Source organism: Schistocerca gregaria, chromosome 5 (genome assembly GCF_023897955.1).
Source record: "Schistocerca gregaria isolate iqSchGreg1 chromosome 5, iqSchGreg1.2, whole genome shotgun sequence".
In the NCBI taxonomy this organism is placed as follows: domain Eukaryota; kingdom Metazoa; phylum Arthropoda; class Insecta; order Orthoptera; family Acrididae; genus Schistocerca; species Schistocerca gregaria.
In genome coordinates, this window is record NC_064924.1 from 473,004,587 (window position 1) to 473,022,647 (window position 18,061).

The following is an 18,061-nucleotide window of genomic DNA, read 5'->3' on the forward strand; positions in this document are numbered from 1 at the left end:
GCAAATAATGCGATTATTACCTAAACAAGTAACACTCGATGAAAAAATATAAAAATTAACCCTTGAACACATAACCAAAAATATATGTTACTCTGTTCCTGAGTAGTATTTCTGACGAGAAACTTCCCAACACTACAACAAACGAGTTTGTATCTGACACGACATATTTATATAAACATATAATTTATACAAATATTCCGTTGTAGGAATACGTATATAATCATTCGCTGACACTTTCTGCTATTGAAAATTTTGTGGTTAGAGACATAAATGGAATATTTAGCGGAGGAACTGTCTCCTGCTCTTTCTATTTCTCTTCCTCTTTCTTCTCTCGTTGCCTGCCACTCTTTTGTATATTTACAAGCAATAAGTTCTCAAATATTATTATTGTTCTTGGCACACGGTAAAGTCATTTGCATCCAGTTGTGTCACTAAATATTTTAGTACAAGCTTTACCCATTGTCCTTATTTTTGCGGTTAAACTGAATTTAATTTCAGAATTCTTCCTTCCAGCAAGAGCACTTTGGTTTATCTAACAGTGATTACTTCTTGTTACATGGAACATAAAATCAGGGGGTGGTGTTTCATTAACATTTTAGAATATATGGAATACTACTTGTTTCGACAGATCACGATACTTTTCGTTATATGTAGTGTTACTTTGCGTTTTTATCCAAGTTACAACAATTGTGTATTCCTTGCAGTTTCAAAATATGTTTACAGTCAGTTTTAGCATGTGAAGAGCAGAATCACAAATTTCTAACTAAAATTTTACAGAAAAAGAAACACAACATAACGATAAAATACTTAGTTGGCAACATACGCCGAGGTGACAAAAGACGTGAGATAGGGATATGTACATGCAAAGGTGGATGTACTATAGCGTACACAAGGTATAATTACAGTGTATTGGCGTACATGTCGACTGTACTGAGGTGATTCATGTGCAATGGTTTCCGACATGAATATGGCCGCACGACAGGAATTAACAGTCTTCGAATGCGGAATGGTAGCTGTCGTTATACGCATGGGATATTTTATTTCAGAAATCGTTATCGAGCTTGACATTACGAGGTTCACAGTGTCAGACGTGTGCAGAGAAAAGCAAATTTCAAGCGGTATCGGTCACCACAGACAACTTAGCGACCGAGAAAAGCGGCGTTTGCGTAGTATTGTCAGTGCTAACAGACAAGCAACACTGCGTGAAGTAAGCGCAGAAATACACGTACGACATACGACGGATGAAACCGTTACGACACACGGCGAAATATGGCATTACTGGGCTCTGGTAGCAGACGATTGATGCGAGTGCCTTCGCTAACAGCACGACATCGCCTGCAGAACCTCTCATGGTCTCGTGACAACATCGATTGCACCATAGATGACTTTAAAACAGTGGTCTGGTCAAATGAATGCAGATTTCTGTTGGTAAGAGATGATGGGAGGATTCGAGTGTGGCACAGACGCCACGAAGCCATTGACTAAGTTGTCAACAACGTATTGCTCTGAAGGTGATTGATCCATAATGGCGTGGGCTTTGTTTACATTGCATGGACTTGGTTTTCTGGGCTACTTGGAGACCACCTGTATCAATTAATGAACGTTACATACCCAAACAAGAAGGAAATTTATGGATGACTATGCGCCAGTCAGCGGGTCACAATCGCTCGCGATTTCTTTGAAGAACAATCAAGACATTTCGAGCGAAATGTTTGGCAACCTATATCGCCCGACATATATCCCGTCGAAAATTTATGAGACATAATCGAGAGATCAGTTCGTGCACAAAATCCTGTACCAGCAACACTTCCACATTTATGGATGGCTATGGAGGCAGCATGGCTCAATATTTCAGCAAGGACCATCCAACGACTCATTGAGTCCATGTCACGTTGAGATGGTGCACTGCTCAGGGCAGAAGAAGATCCGACACGATATTAGGAGGTATCTCATGACTTTTGTCATCTCGGCGAATGCAGTAATTGGATTTGCCTTTCTCTATTTGATATCAAACTACCTAAAAATAGGATCACAGACCTAGAGGCAGTAACACACGATCCTTGCAAAGTCTTTTGCAATGGAAGTTTATTTATTAATCAGTTCGGAATCCACATGATCCTTCTGTGCGCAGCGATCGTTGAATATGGACTGTGGAACACTGGAGTAAAGAACAGCTTTAAACTATTACGTAGTCATCTTCAGAGCATATAACAACAGGTGTCGGTAATTGATATTGTGTCATGATATATAGTATTGATTGGTGTAGAGCATACAAGAATATAACACGAACGTGTAACTTGTACTGGACATGACTATATAAGAGATGAAAAGTAGACCTGCTCTAATAAAGCGAATGATTTCACAGCGACTGTTGTTCTTTCCTCCATTGTTTATTTATTCTTCAGATCATCAGCTATAAGGCTGAACCCACGCAGCTATCCACTGTAGTAGGTTGGGAGCCTTATTCGTTATTTCAACACAATGCTGCATTCCACTCATCAATGATACCATTTACTTACTCGTATTCTGGTATGCAGCAAACTAAGTAGGCAGTAAATGCAGACGTATAAAATATAAGATCGACAGGAAGCGCAAAATGGCTGGGTAGAATTTACACGATGAGAAATGAAAGAATGTAGAATCATGCATAACTGGAAGGAAAAATATGTGCCGCCTATAGCAAAATTAAGAAGATCTTGGGAGCAAACAAGGAGCAGCTGCGTTACGGAAGCGGCTGTACGAGTATCAAGAGCCCAAATGGCAATCCAGTACTAAGAGAAGTGGAACAAACTGAAAAGCAGAATGGTTATGTAGAAGAACTGTACATTGTAAATGAACATGAAGACAATATTACAGATTAGGAAGAAAAGGTAGGTGAAGGTGTATTAGAAGATAAAATGCTGGGGGAGGAATTTCGCAGGGCACTGAAAGACCTCAGTCAAAAATAGGCTTCTGGTGTAGATGAAGTTCCCGAAAAATTGTAGAGATCTATGAGCCACTCATGACAAAATGACAAAACCACTGGCTTCCACCTAGTATGAAAGGTATATGTGACAGGTGGAATATCCTCAGATTTCAGGAAGAATGCCGTAATTCATATTTCAAAGAAGGCAGCTATTGACAGGTGTAAATACTACAAAACTCTCAGTTTAATAAACCATTCTTTAAAAGTACCGATACTGAATTATTTACAGAAAAATAGAAAAATTGGTTGAAGCAGGCAGACGACGTAGGGTTGCTGACTGTGTCACAACGCGAAGAATGTTACATAAAGTTTTCGACAGTGTTAACTGAAATATACACTTTGGAAGATTGAAGGTAGCATTAGATAAAACACAGGAGTGTAATTTTATCTAAAATTTGTACAGAAAACAAATTGTAGTTATAAGATTCACGGACATGAAAGGAAAGCAGTAATTGAGAAGAGAGTGAGAGAGCATTATAGCCTATGTCCAATTTTATTTCATCTCTAAATCAACCAAGCAGTAAAGGAAAGAGGGATAAACTTCGAAAGGGAATAAAAGTTCAGGGGGGGGGGGGGGGAATTAAAAACTTTACGATTTGCCAGTGGTATTGTAGTTCTATCAGCCACCGTTGAAGTCTAGCACGAGAAGTTGAACGCACTAGATAGTGTCTCAGAAAGAGGTATTAGTGAATATGAAGGTAAGTAAAATAAGAGTGACACAGCCTAGTCTTGTGTCGCTGATAGAATTAGATCGAGAAATGAGATACTGAAGAAGAGATACGAAGTCACAATAATGTAGACAATTTTAGACCTATTTCTGTTCCATCAGTGTTTGCTGCAGTTGTTAAAAAAGCCAGTGTATTAAAAGATAAGTGATCATTTCACAAAATTTGCAATAAATGGTGCAGTCTGGCTTCAGAAGTCTTTTACAACTAAAGGTTTCAAACGCTAGGCAATTTTTTTGATTTAACTAAGGCGTTTGATTGTGTTGATCACAAAATATTGCTACAGAAGTTGGACCATTTGGAATGCCGGGAGTAGGTCACAATTGGTTCAGCTCTTACTTTAATAACAGCAACAAAAGGTCATTTCTCACAGCGTTGAGAATGGCTGTGATGTGGGATCTGAGTGGGGAACGGTCGAATGGGAGAGGGGGGGGGGGTGCCCCAGGGATCAGTGTGGGGCCACTCCTGTTCCTTATTTATATGAATGATATGTTATTTAGTATTACGGGAAACTCTAAGATATATCGGTTTGCTGACAACACTAGCTTGGTAGGAAAAGATGTTGTGTGCAGCATTAACTCGATTTCAAACAGTTCGTGACATAAATTCATGGTTCGTAGAAAATAAACTAATGCTCAATCAGAATAAGTTTTTACTTTTTCACATAATTCAACAAAGCCCGAAGTTTTAATTTTACAGAATGGGCATATGATTAGAGAAACTGAACAGTTCAAATTTCTAGATGTTCAAATAGATAGCAAACTGACGTAAAAAGACCACGTTCAGGATCTTGTTCAATGATGCCATTTTTACTGTTCGAACGGGATCCGAAATAAGTGATCGGTCGCTTATTTTCTTTCTCTTATGTCGTATGGTATTGTATTTTGGGGTAACTCTTTCCATTCTAAAAGGAAGTTTTTGTCTCAGAGACGTGCAGGGGGATATAAGTGATGTAAGTTCGCGAAACTCTTGTCGACTCCTGTTCACTAGCGTGGGCATTTTGACATTGGCCTCTCAATATACGTATTCTTTAGTGTCGTTTCTTGTTAACAATATCAACTTATTCCCAAGAATAAGCAGCTTCCACTCAGTTAATACTCGGCAGACATCCATAAAGTAATCCATCTTAGGTTCTAATGATCATACGTGCCTAAAGCACATCTTCGATTGTGAGACTGTGGCATTTATTCATGCTTCTAAAATCTGTTGATCTTATAGGGAGTCAGGTTTATTTGTGCTGTAGCTCACAATGCATGTATCAAAATTCACGGAAAGCTGTGTCACTGGTTTCTCTGATGTTCACTTAAGTCATAGATCAACGGAGGTGTGCTTTGGGCCGTTATGGATCTCAGCGCCTCATTTGTATTCTAGGCAAGTGAGCATGTTGGTGGACACTGAACTTGAGTTTAATCATTTCCGCAAACGGCGCTCTGTGTTTGGAGTTGTTTGTTTACTGAGCGGGAATCGGTTTTCGTGTAAACATGAAAGATGTTGCATCTTTTTGAAATATACTAACAGAAAAGTAAAGCTGCGAGGACGAGTCGTGAGTCGTGCTCGGGTAGCTTAGTCTGTAGACGTCTTGCCCGTGAAAGGCAAAGGTCCCGAGCTAGAGTCTCGGTCCGGCTCACAGCCTTCATTTACCGGGAAGTTTCAAGTCAGTGCACACTCATTCAGGGAACAAAAAAGTATGATACCAGGAAAAATTAGCTGCAAAGGAAATGTGGCCTCCAAGAACAGATCCTTTGATTGAGAGAGTGAAGAAATCAAATAAGTGTGACTACAAGCAAACGTTTAACAAGGAAAGTGTACAGTTAGCACAAGTTGCTTCCTGAGTGCAGCGTAAGAATATCTGACGTTCAGTCCGGAAGTAAATTCATGAACTTATACATCTCTTAGGGATGTTGTACATTTGTCCGAAAAATAGGAAAAGCACGAAAATTCCCACTTAGACAAAAATGCAGAATGAAGAGATGCAAAAGCTTATACATTATTTCCTTATTGCCCTAAACTGTACTTGATTATATTCAGAACAACAAAATTCCGTAAAAACAGTCCTTTCTTTCGTAAAATACGTTACGCATCTTATTGTTAATGTTTTTATTGATGCAGTTATTATTGTTGCCAGTGGCTGTAGATGTATACATTTGTATACATAACGTAACTGTTATGCAGCTGATGCTATTAGTTTCACACTCTCAAATTTATCTGAATCTAAAAATTTACGAACACCAAGAATGTACCACTGCAAATAAACACTGTGCCAGAATCTGTGTATGACAGTTGAATGAATAGAAAATTATTTCCGTCGTCGTCGATTGTTGCCACTACTACATCCTGATTAGGAAATACTGTAAACAGTTCGTGCACTTAAGTGAAACCATTTGAATGCGCTGGAGATCCGGATTGATGAGGGACGGATAAAAGAGTTCCACCGTAAAACAAGATTTCCCGAAATTCTAAAATGTTATGAAAGTAAAGTGGAAATCTCATTACAGTTTCTCAAAATGTGCAGTGACTGATGATGTAGGCTTTATAATCCAGATCAACCGTTGAAAGAGCAATTCCCTCAATACTGTGTACAGCCCTTAAAATTTTTTTTACAGAATATGAGTTTCCAATACGTGAAATTTTAAAAGTTTCGCTATGATACGTGCGACCTACCGCAAACTGAAAATGCATCAGGCAAACCTCTCAACCAAGAGATGTTTATATCTTACGTTCCTACTGACGTAAATCGAGCACGTGGAGCATTCGAATGACTGAATTAATTACCCTTTGTTAATAATATTAGATTAGTTACTTAACTTTGGCACTTTTGAAACAGGCAGCAGGAGGTGACTTTGTAAGAGACTGTTAGCAAAGACAGCACTACAGGGGATTCAAATGTAATCTTGTTGCCCCGCAGGAAATTTGTATGTACTCTTGTTGACTTTGAAGGTAGAACATATTCAATTTCTGCTAAAATATTGACGATATTTTGTAACCTTATGTCCACTGGAGAGATAGTATGTTGTCAGTATTCCCAGTCAAATATTTGGTACTTGACTTCGTAATTGAAACTTGTGCTGTTAAAAGGAAATATAATATACACGAAGTTTCATCTCGCTAGACTCGCCTCTCTAGCCTAAAATTTTAGCATACCGTATAGGGATAAAGCTACAGCGAGAAAGTTATGATGCACTGTTTACATAACTAGTTCAGAGCCTTTCAGTTGCCAGGCGAAAAGCCAATATTAGTTGAAATGCAGCTGCAGTTATTAATTCTGCTCAAAAATGTGTGATGACTCTTTGAGTAGATGATTTGCATCTGAGACCTGAGTCCTTCATCCACTGGATTACATTTACATCGCGCAGTTTAATGGCGTAGCTATTATAAGGGTTAATATTTTGCATCTCTTTTTTCACCCCACAGGAACTTTCTTCTGTCCGTCACATACCTAAATGCTATTTTTCTAACTCTTTAACATAAAAACGTTAAATATCTGGAGAATGAGCCATGTGCTATAATTACTAAGGTTTCATTTACATACCTCTTAAAATAAGAGGTCAATGAAATGCCTCTTTACTGAAAATGATATAGATCTTAACCAGACAACAGTGTTTCTTCCATGCTCTATAGACACACAAGGAAATGTGATGATAAAATGTGGTAAACAGGTGACTCCCTAATAATACACTTAAAGTGATGCTCAAATTTACTTTTTAGCAAAACCTCATAAAACTGGGCAAAATAGAGATGAACTCAATTTAAAGTGCAGAAACAATGTTTGGCCTAATCCACTAGCATATTTTCTGACTCAGTTGTGTCTTCGTTAATGTAAAAGATTATTTCAACTGCTTTTTAACAATGGTTCTCATGATATGACACTAACATGTGAAATATAACTCTACTCCTCAAAGATAACAAGAGACATACGAAAACGTTTTGACTTCCTTACTTCATAATTAACACTATGACAATGAAGACGTGAAAACTAAATTAACAAGAGAGAGAAAAATATCATGGCGTCTGGGCGTTATTTTGAAAAGTTTATTTTCAGCATTAACTGTTTTTTTATTAGGTGCTTGCAGGCTATCAGATTGATATAAAATTAAGGGAATACTGTCTTCGTTTAGTTATACATATAGGTCATCGTCAGGTGACAACTGAATGATATAACAGATAAAAGGATGTACGATTTACAATGACATAAGTCATAAAAACAGATAGCATCTACAAAGAAAAGCATTATAACACTTAAGAAAAATTTAGAAAGATAGTTGTTAAATTGCAAAAAAAATTGTAAATTTGATTTTATTAATATAATCTGAAATTTGCATAGTTGAAATTCAATTTAACAGAAGGGACCAATAAATCTGAATTTTATAAGTTAAACTAAGCTAGCATTCTGTGTCATATATTATTAAATTAAAGTGTATCCAGTAATATCATCTTGTTTTTGCTGACGGTATGTAGAACGTTGAAACTAATTGTGTGTCTAGTTTTCTCTCAAAATATTTTCGGTAAGAGTCTACAGCTTCTCTAATGTTCTGACAATATATTTTTCTGTAACAAATTTTTCCACAATGGTTGCAGGTGATCTTATACTCACTCACACACACACACACACACACACACACACACACACACACACACATTCATACACACACACACACACACACACACACACACACACACAAACACACACGAACATACAAACTCCAACACTCTTTTCGAAACGGTATATTATTTATTTACTACAGATAACTCCTTAGTTTTGTTTCTTTTTCAGACTAGTCTCTATGGTTTCTTTATATTTGTATTACTGAAGCAGCGTTATACAAGCTCCTATCGAAAGTAAATTCCAATGTCATCAAAAGGGAGACAATGTACTAGCGTTCTGATACGACATATATGTGTACAATATAGTTTTTTGAAAAGCTGAAACATTTGGAACACCTGACACAAGAAGACACAATTTTCCATATTGTTATTTTGTTCTTGTAATGATACCAGGCTGCTAACCATTACTTTCTCTTTGTCTTGGTTACGAAACTGAAATCTGTTAACTTGTGTTCCATAATCAGCAAATCAAATCATATTAAGCTTTCGATCTTCACCATCAAAGTTCTGTTAAACTTTCGCAGGGAATATTTACAGTTAACTAGAACCAGGAGAACGTAATACTCACTGCATATGTCTTCCATTCGGCAACCGTCTTAATTCTATTAACGTACACTGTGATTCTTGTCATACACTACGTACTAATAAATCGAAGACACTTGTATCTGAATGCAAAACATTAATCCCTGGATAATAAAGCACACAGTGGCATTCTTAACGCAGTCTTTCCTGAAATAAGGATGAAAACTAACGATACACGTAACACATCATACTTAAAGCGTTTTACCCAAAACTTTTACAGTGCATGTCGTAAGTGCATAACACATTAGCTTCCTGTCCATATAATATTACATTTGGTCACAAATCATTGGTGGCTCAGGGAATCTTTACTCAACACACACATTACAAGGACTTTTTCCACTGTTTCTTGCAAACCCAGGTAAACAAGCAGATGGAAGATTGAATGCAAAGTAAAAGGCACAAGTGGTTCAGGAATGGGAATATTGTCCAATAAGAGGCTATAAAAGTTTTAGAGAGAGCTCCGACACTAGGATTACTGTTTTCCAGTATTTATGGTACGACTCTGTTCATGAAAAAGCGTGTATAATGAAAGGAATCAGATCAAATATTATCATTTCAAAAGTTGCAGTAACCAAAAATAGACTACTGTGTTGGAAACAGCTCGGAGCCATAAACGTAGCTTAAGAAGTTAGACTTCTAGGGATTCTCATTTCCATGGCTCAATATGTAGACCCTGGGGAAATCCGAATTATATTTTTCTGTAATTTTTCGAAACCAATACCAGGGAAAGGAAATAATTTAATAAGTGAATATATAACATTTCAGGTTCTCAGGGGCACTGATGGCGAAATGTTGATGAGGTTTATGGGTGCGGTACAAAAATTAACCCAATTTTGTTGTGAACGGAATTTATTTGGTATGGGTATACAATTGTCGTAATTATATGAAAATAAATGCAATGGAATCAGGACTGCCCGTTACTGGAAGATAATACGTCTTTGTACTATCTGATTGTTTCTGAGCTATGAATTCTAAAATTTCTTCAAGTTTTTAGGCGTGTTTCAAGAACTGCTTTGTTGAAAATACAAAGGAAAAAATGTAATACTATTTAAACTTTTGCTTCTAAGTGGTCATTGTCAGTCATAAAAGATGACTAAAATTCTCTGAAGTTCTGTTTATAATGAACGAGAAGAGGCTGAGCGGGCAGAATTTTAATGCATTTGATACAATACTTAATATTTACAACATGTCGTTGCGACATGAGAGAAATGATCTTGAACGAACTGGAGTATACCGAGGACACAGCTCGGCTCGGACAAAGTACAGGCTAGTGACCTATAATTTTAGTGAGTTCCATGATGAACCTAAACCGAACTGGACACCCAAAGAAGTAAAAGAGACAGACTTCCTGGGAACGAACGTAAATAATTCACACTGCATTGATAGTTTCCAGTATTGGGTAACTGTTACTGAAAGCAGTAATATACAAATAATGATAGCCAGCTCTCACAATCTTTTCCTTAATTTTTTCTTCTATAAATAGGAATCAAATCCAGTGGCATCGAAATACTCTGCAACTTCAGTTTCAGTAGCACTGTATTCCTCCCCAGCTGGCACATCGTTACCCACTGTGTACTGCACACAAGCCAAAATCTGCGGCCAGCCGATAAGAAATCAATTGGGGCAAAAGCTACATCTGTACAGGACGAGAGGTAAGTAAGTGGCCTCCAGTTATGCTAGTGATAGTGAGGTAGACATTATTTACTGAAATCTACTTTGTTCGTTGGTCCTGTCATATCTTTTTCGTGGGAAGCGTTATATTCGGGAACCGACTGTGTAGTATTTAAGGGTAACAGTTTACACCTTTTGGAGATTATACTCGGCGTATCCACAAGAATACTTCACACCATCGACTACATTTTAGGGCTATCCACAATTAAGGAACTCGACACATGTCTGTGAAGTGTTGAAACGTCTGGACAGTGTAAGGTAGAAACAGGATGAAAGTTGTGTGTCTGTCTGAAAAAGTTACAACCACTCTCATAGAAAGTGATGAGTTAGATCTGATATTCTGTTGATATGTAAACTGATAAATTAAATAGCTGTAAAAAAGTTCTAACCGTATATGGCTCAACTAAACACCTGTAATTATCAGACGGCACACACATTCATGCACATGAGCACAACAGAAGCGTTAAAGACCTGCATATCTGAAAATAATACAAAGAACATAAGTAAAGGACTTCATGATAGCTGCTGGTGGTGTTAGCTTCTTTCTTATAGCAATCGGTCAAACATCTATTCATCACTTCAGTGAGAATACAACACCTGAAAAGTCATTTAATAGTGCTCCAATATGTCTTGTATGTGAAACAATAGTAATTCAGTGACACAGTGTTGCCAAACGCGATACACCAGCTACCAGCAACACAGGAACGTACTCCAATTTACGTTACTCATTTCCTTAAAACTTAAGTAGCATGCAAAGAGATCATGCTGAAATCTGTTAAAAAGTTCCAGCCAAGCCTCACGTTCCGTAAACTTAGTAATCGCAATGCCTTTCCCCTCAGCAGTTACTCCGTGCAGTCCCAAGATAGCTGTGTCCTCCTTGAGACAAATTTAGGTAAAGAAGGAACATAGGAAAGGATCTTTCTGGTGAACAAGCATCCAGCAAGTGTTGTTGAAAATAAATGTAGTATTAATCATAAACGCTGGCGTAGATTCCAATCTCGTGATGTGAATACTATTTAGTACTCTTTACAAAAACAAGCTTCTGTCTCTGGAAAAGTAATCAAATACCATCCACATGAAACCAGAACTTACATGTCTTGTAGTTTTAACGTTATTGAATAGAAAATATGTCGTTGTTGTTGTTCTTTTGGTCTTCAGTCCTGAGACTCGTATGATGCAGCTCTCCATGCTACTCTATCCTGTGTAAGCTTTTTCATCTCCCAGTACCTACTGCAACCCACATCTTTCTGAATATGCTTAGTATATTCATCTCTTGGTCTCCCTCTACGATTTTTACCCCCCACGCTGCGCTCCAATGCCCAATTTGTGATCCCTTGGTGCCTCAGAATATGTCCTACCAACCGGTCCCTTCTTCTTGTCAAGTTGTGCCAAAAACTCCTCTTCTCCCCAATTCTATTCAATACCTCCTCATTAGTTATGTGATCTACCCATCTTATCTTCAGCACTCTTCTGTAGCACCACATTTCGAAAGCTTCTATTCTCTTCTTGTCCAACCTAGTTATCGCCCATCTTTCACTTCCATACATGGCTACACTATATACAAATACTTTCAGAAACGACTTCCTGTCTCTTAAATCTATACTCGATGTTAACAAATTGCTCTTCTTAAGAAACGCTTTCCTTGCCATTGCCAGTCTACATTTTATATCCTCTCTACTTATTTTGCTCCCCAAATAGCAAAACTCCTTTACTACTGTAAGTGTATCATTACCAAATCCAATTCCCTCAGCATCATCCGACCTAATTCGACTACATTCCTCGTTTTGCTTTTGCTGATATTCATCTTATATCCTCCTTTCAAGACACTGTCCATTCCGTTCAACTGTTCTTGCAAGTCCTTTGCTGTCTCTGACAGAATTACAATGTCATCGGCGAACCTCATAGTTTTTATTTCTTCTCCATGGGTTTTATTTCAAAATCCGAATTTTTTCTTTTGTTTCCTTTACTGCTTGCTTAATATACATATTGAATAACATCGGGGAGAGGGTACAACCCTGTCTCACTCCCTTCCCAACCGCTGCTTCCCTTTCATGTCCCTCGACTCTTATAACTGCCATCTGGTTTCTGTACAAATTGTAAATAGCCTTTCGCTCCCTGTATTTTACCCCTGCCACCTTTAGAATTTGAAAGAGAATATTCCAGTCAACATTGTCAAAAGCTTTCTCTAAGTTTACAATTGCTAGAAATGTAGGTTTGCCTTTAAATAATCTTTCGTCTAAGATAAATCGTAACGTCAGTATTGCCTCACATGTTCCAATATTTATACGGAATCCAAACTGTTCTTCTCCGAGTTCGGCTTCTACCAGTTTTTCCATTCGTCTGTAAAGAATTCGCGTTAGTATTTTGCAACTGTGACTTATTAAACTGATAGTTCGGTAATTTTCACATCTGTTAACACCTGCTTCCTTTGGTGTGGGAATTATTGTATTCTTCTTGAAGCCTGAGGGTATTTCGCCTGCATCATACGTCTTGCTAACCAGATGGTAGAGTTTTGTCAGGACTGTCTACTCGCGGGGCCTTGTTTCGACTCAGGTCTTTCAGTGCTCTGTCAACTCGTCACGCAGTATCGTATCTCCCATTTCATCTTCATCTACATCATCTTCCATTTCCATAATATTGTCCTCAAGCACATCGCCCTTGTTTAGAGCCTCTATATACCCCTTCCACACTTCTGCTTTCCTTTCTTTACTTAGAACTGGCTTCCTATCTGTGCTCTTGATATTCATACAAGTCGTTTTCTTTTCTCCAAAGGTCTATTTAATTTTCCTGTAGGCAGTATCTATCTTACCCCTAGTGAGATAAGCCACTACATCGTTACATTTGTCCTCTAGCCATGCCTGCTTAGCCATTTTGCACTTCCTGCCGATCTCATTTTTGAGACGTTTGTATTCCTTTTTGCCTGCTTCATTTACTGCATTTTTACATTTTCTCCTTTCATCAATTAAATTCAATATTTCTTCTGTTACCCAAGGATTTCTACTAGCCCTCGTCCTTTTACCTACTTGATCCTCTGCTGCCTTCACTACTTCATCCCTCAGAGCTACCCATTTTTCTTCTTCTGTATTTCTTTCCCCCATTCCTGTCATTTGTTCCCTTATGCTCTCCCTGAAACTCTGTACAACCTCTGGTTTAATCAGTTTACCCAGGTCTCCTTAAATTCCCACCTTTTTGCAGTTTCTTCAGTTTCAATCTACAGTTCATAACCAATACATTGTGGTCAGAGTCTACATCTGCCCCAAGAAATGTCTTACAATTTAAAACCTGGTTCCTAAATCTTTGCCTTACCATTATATAATCTATCTGCTACCTTCTAGTATCTCCAGAATTCTTCCATGTATACAACCTTCTTTTATGATTCTTGAACCAAGTGTTAGTTATTATTAAGTTATGCTCTGTGCAAAGTTCTACCAGACGGCTTCCTCTTTCATTTCTTAGCCCCAATCCATATTCACCTACTATGTTTTCTTCTCTCCCTTTTCCTACTCTCGAATTCCAGTCACCCATGACTATTAAATTTTCGTCTCCCTTCACTACCTGAATAATTTCTTTTATTTGATCATATATTTCATCAATTTCTTCTTCATCTGCAGAGCTAGTTGGCATACAAACTTGTACTAGTGTAGTTGGCATGGGCTTTGTGTCTATCTTGGCCACAATAACGCGTTCACTGTGCAATTTGTAGTAGCTTACCCGGACTCCTATTTTTTATTCATTATTAAAGCTACTCCTGCATTACCACTATTTGATTTTGTATTTATAACCCTGTATTCAACTGACCAAAAGTCTTGTTCCTCCTGCCATCGAACTTCAGTAATTCCCACTATATATAAGTTTAACCTATCCACTTCCCTTTTCAAATTTTCTAACCTACCTGCCCGATTAAGGGATCTGACATTCCACGCTCCGATCCGTAGAACGCCAGTTTTCTTTCTCCTTATAGCGACGCCCTTTTGAGTAGTCCCGGAGATCCGAATGGGGACTATTTTACCTCCGGAGGTAACCATACAGTAAAGCTGCATGCCCTCGGGAAAAATTACGGCCGTAGTTTACCCTTGCTTTCAGCCGTTCGCAGTACCAGCACAGCACGGCCGTTTTGGTTAGTGTTACAAGGCTAAATCACACAATCATCCAGAATGTTGCCCCTGCAACTACTGAAAAGGCTGCTGCCACTCTTCAGGAACCACACGTATGTCTGGCCACTCAACAGATACCCCTCCGTTGTGGTTGCACCTACGGTACGGCCATTTGTATCGCTGAGGCACGCAATTCTCCCCACCAACGGCAAGGCCAATTGTTCATGGGGGGAGGATAAAAAATATAAAAGACTGAAATGAACGCACAGTGATGCAGCAAGTGGTCTCCAAATAAAAATACGCAAACTCTTCAAATCCGCAGTGCTATATGTAAATACACGGAAGTCTATTGGCGCCCAAAATGGCACAAATGGACGTCCTGACTAACCGTAAACTGCAAAATATACTTCAGGGCAGTATATATGTTGGACCGATCTTAACGGTCACATTCCATGGCTTACAGACTGCTCAAAAACTATGGCTCTCCATCCAGCAAAAGTAATTGGGTCATAACAGCTTGCTCCGTCAAATATAGCTTCAGAACCAGACAAGTTTTAAGACCTCGAGGCATTGGAAAATTAATATAAAGCAGCTCTCACAAGCCCCTAATGGCTGACTTCCTTCGGAATGAATTGCCTAAGGCATACCCAAAAGACAAAGCACGCTATTGGCTGATGGCAGGCTTTCCTCCAAAGACTAATATTTCGATGCAGTGGTTATGCAGAGAGTTTTCGAAAGGATCTGCATTGATCAACTGTGTGTAATAGAATTACATTTTAAAAGTTTTGGAGATTGTAGAGGATGAAATTTTGAACATTTTGATATGCAGAACCTATACCCGGAAATGGGAAATAACATTTTTTGGCAACTACGCACTTTCTGTGAATTCGGTTTGTTAAATGAAACACAGAATACTGTAGTTTGGAATATGTTTATTGATAGCAGTGTACAACCAAATGATATAAACCGAATCTCTAGCTTAAATGTTAAATGAAACACAGAATACTGTAGTTTGGAATATGTTTATTGATAGCAGTGTACAACCAAATGATATAAACCGAATCTCTAGCTTCACTATAAGAGAATAAATGTTCGATGTGTCCACTGCCAACTTTGTTAGGTAATGTTCAACGACGAACCATGTTTTGTCTGATTCTCTGTAAGTTTCCACGCTCCCCTCTGAAGGCATCAGACACAATAAGAGCAGTTACTGTTCTTATTAGCATTGTGAATACAAAGGCCTTTACATTATCTCAGAAGGAAACGTCATTAGGAGTGAGGTCATGGGAGCGCACGGGCCAAGAGTATGGGCAACTCCTTTCAATTACCCTCTGTATGAAGTTTTCTGTGATATATGCCGGACCCGATGATCGGTGGGCGGTTGAAAACGAACGTCGTTAAGAAATTGAGGCAGGGGATTGCACGGAAATTATTTTTACAATCACAATTGGAAAAGCAACTGTCTTCAAACAACCTTCAATAAAAGTAGGTGCCTGTTTTGATAGCCTGAACACACTGATTTAAAATCTGATTTAAATCGTCATCAGATCATACTCTGCAGTAAGAGCAAATTTAGGATGTCTACACAAGAACTGTAACTTAAATCTAAAATTAACAACAGTATTCACCAGTTGTATGTACGAGAAACGGTTGTGAACTGTTGGAGAGCGCCTTACAACTGACGTCAGTAGTAGCCAGTAAGGCAGAGTGTGGAGAGAAACGTGAGAAAAGTACTGTAAATATATGTTTGTAGTATACAATGTTAGTACGAAGCATGTAAATATTAGTACAGTGGAGAAGGTATTTACTGCTTTATGAAGTAGTTTAACAAAACATTTATGATTAATATTACAAGTAGTGAACCTATGGTACAGGTTATACTAATAATAGCTGCTATCTACGGAAAATAAATCTTGTTGCAAAATTCGTAATACCAACAAAGGTAATCGAGAAGACGCCGTCGGCAACCAAGCTGACTGCGTGTAGAGTAACTATACAGTCGGTTTGCAGAGTCCAAAGAGGTGACGGTGGCTAACCGCTGTATTTCACCGACATGGAACGGAAGATATGGTGAGCCCATGGCTTACCAATTGCATGCTGTCGTCTGTAAAAGACGTCTTGAATATGTGGTGAATCACCAGAAACACTGAAAAGACCGTGCAAGCTGTGACGTGACGGCTCCGACACGAAAATCATAATATGCTGATGACAGTAAGATCTTTGGACAACATGGAAACACAAAGCTAGCAACTGAACAGGTTGGAACACCTTCAATGGGAAAAGAGCTAGCATAAATGGTTGACGAAATAAGATGCAAGCAGGAGGCATATAAAACAGTTAATGGCAAATAACGTAGTGTGTAATAAATTACAAATACTGCCTCAAAATGACCTACATTAAAATGATTTCACACATAATTAAGTGTGCCGGTGAAGCATTAAAAATTTCCTAACATAGGAAAGAGTGGTTGAACGGATTGAACAATATCTTGAAAGGAGGATATAAGATGAACATCAAGAAAAGCAAATCGAAGGTAATGGAATGTAGTCGAATAAAGGCGGGTGATGCTGAGGGAATTTCATTAGAAAATGAGAAACTTTGAGTAGTAAAGGAATTTTGCTATTTGGGGAGCAAAATAACTGATGACGGTCGAAGTAGAGAGAATATAAAATGTAGACTGGCAATGGCAAGGAAAGCGTTTCTGAAGAAGAGAAATTTGTTAACTTCGAGTATAGATTTAAGTGTAAGGAAGTCGTTTCTGAAAGTGTTTGTATGGAGTGTAGCCATGTACGGAAGTGAAACATGGACGATAAATAGTTTTGACAAGAAGAGAATAGAAGCTTTCGAAATGTGGTGCTACAGAAGAATGCTGAAGATTAGATTGGTATATCACATAACTAATGAGGAGGTATTGAATAGAATTGGAGAGAAGAGGAGTTTGCGGCACAACTTGACTAGACGAAGAGATCGGTTGGTAGGACATGTTCTGAGGCATCAAAGGATCACCAATTTAGTATGGGAGGGAAAAAATCGTAGAGGGAAACCAAGAGATGAATACTCCAAGCAGATTCAGAAAGATATAGGTTGCAATAGGTACTGGGAGATGAAAAAGCTTGCACAGGATAGAGTAGCATGAAGAGGTGCATCAAACCAGTCTCAGGACTGAAGACCACAACAGCAACAACAACAACAAGGCATGAAGCATAATAGCTAGATTAAAATACGTTAAAGTGGCTGTAAGTGATGGTCAGAAGATATCCAGCATTAATATGTAACATAAAATAATTCAGTAAGATAAAACGCTGTCATAAAGCATAAAACACTAACTGAGAAAACTGAGATGAAAAAGTGGTTTAATACTGACCATCTCATTGCTGAGTTTGGCTCGGGACAATAAACATCTAAAGACGAAAGCAGCAGTC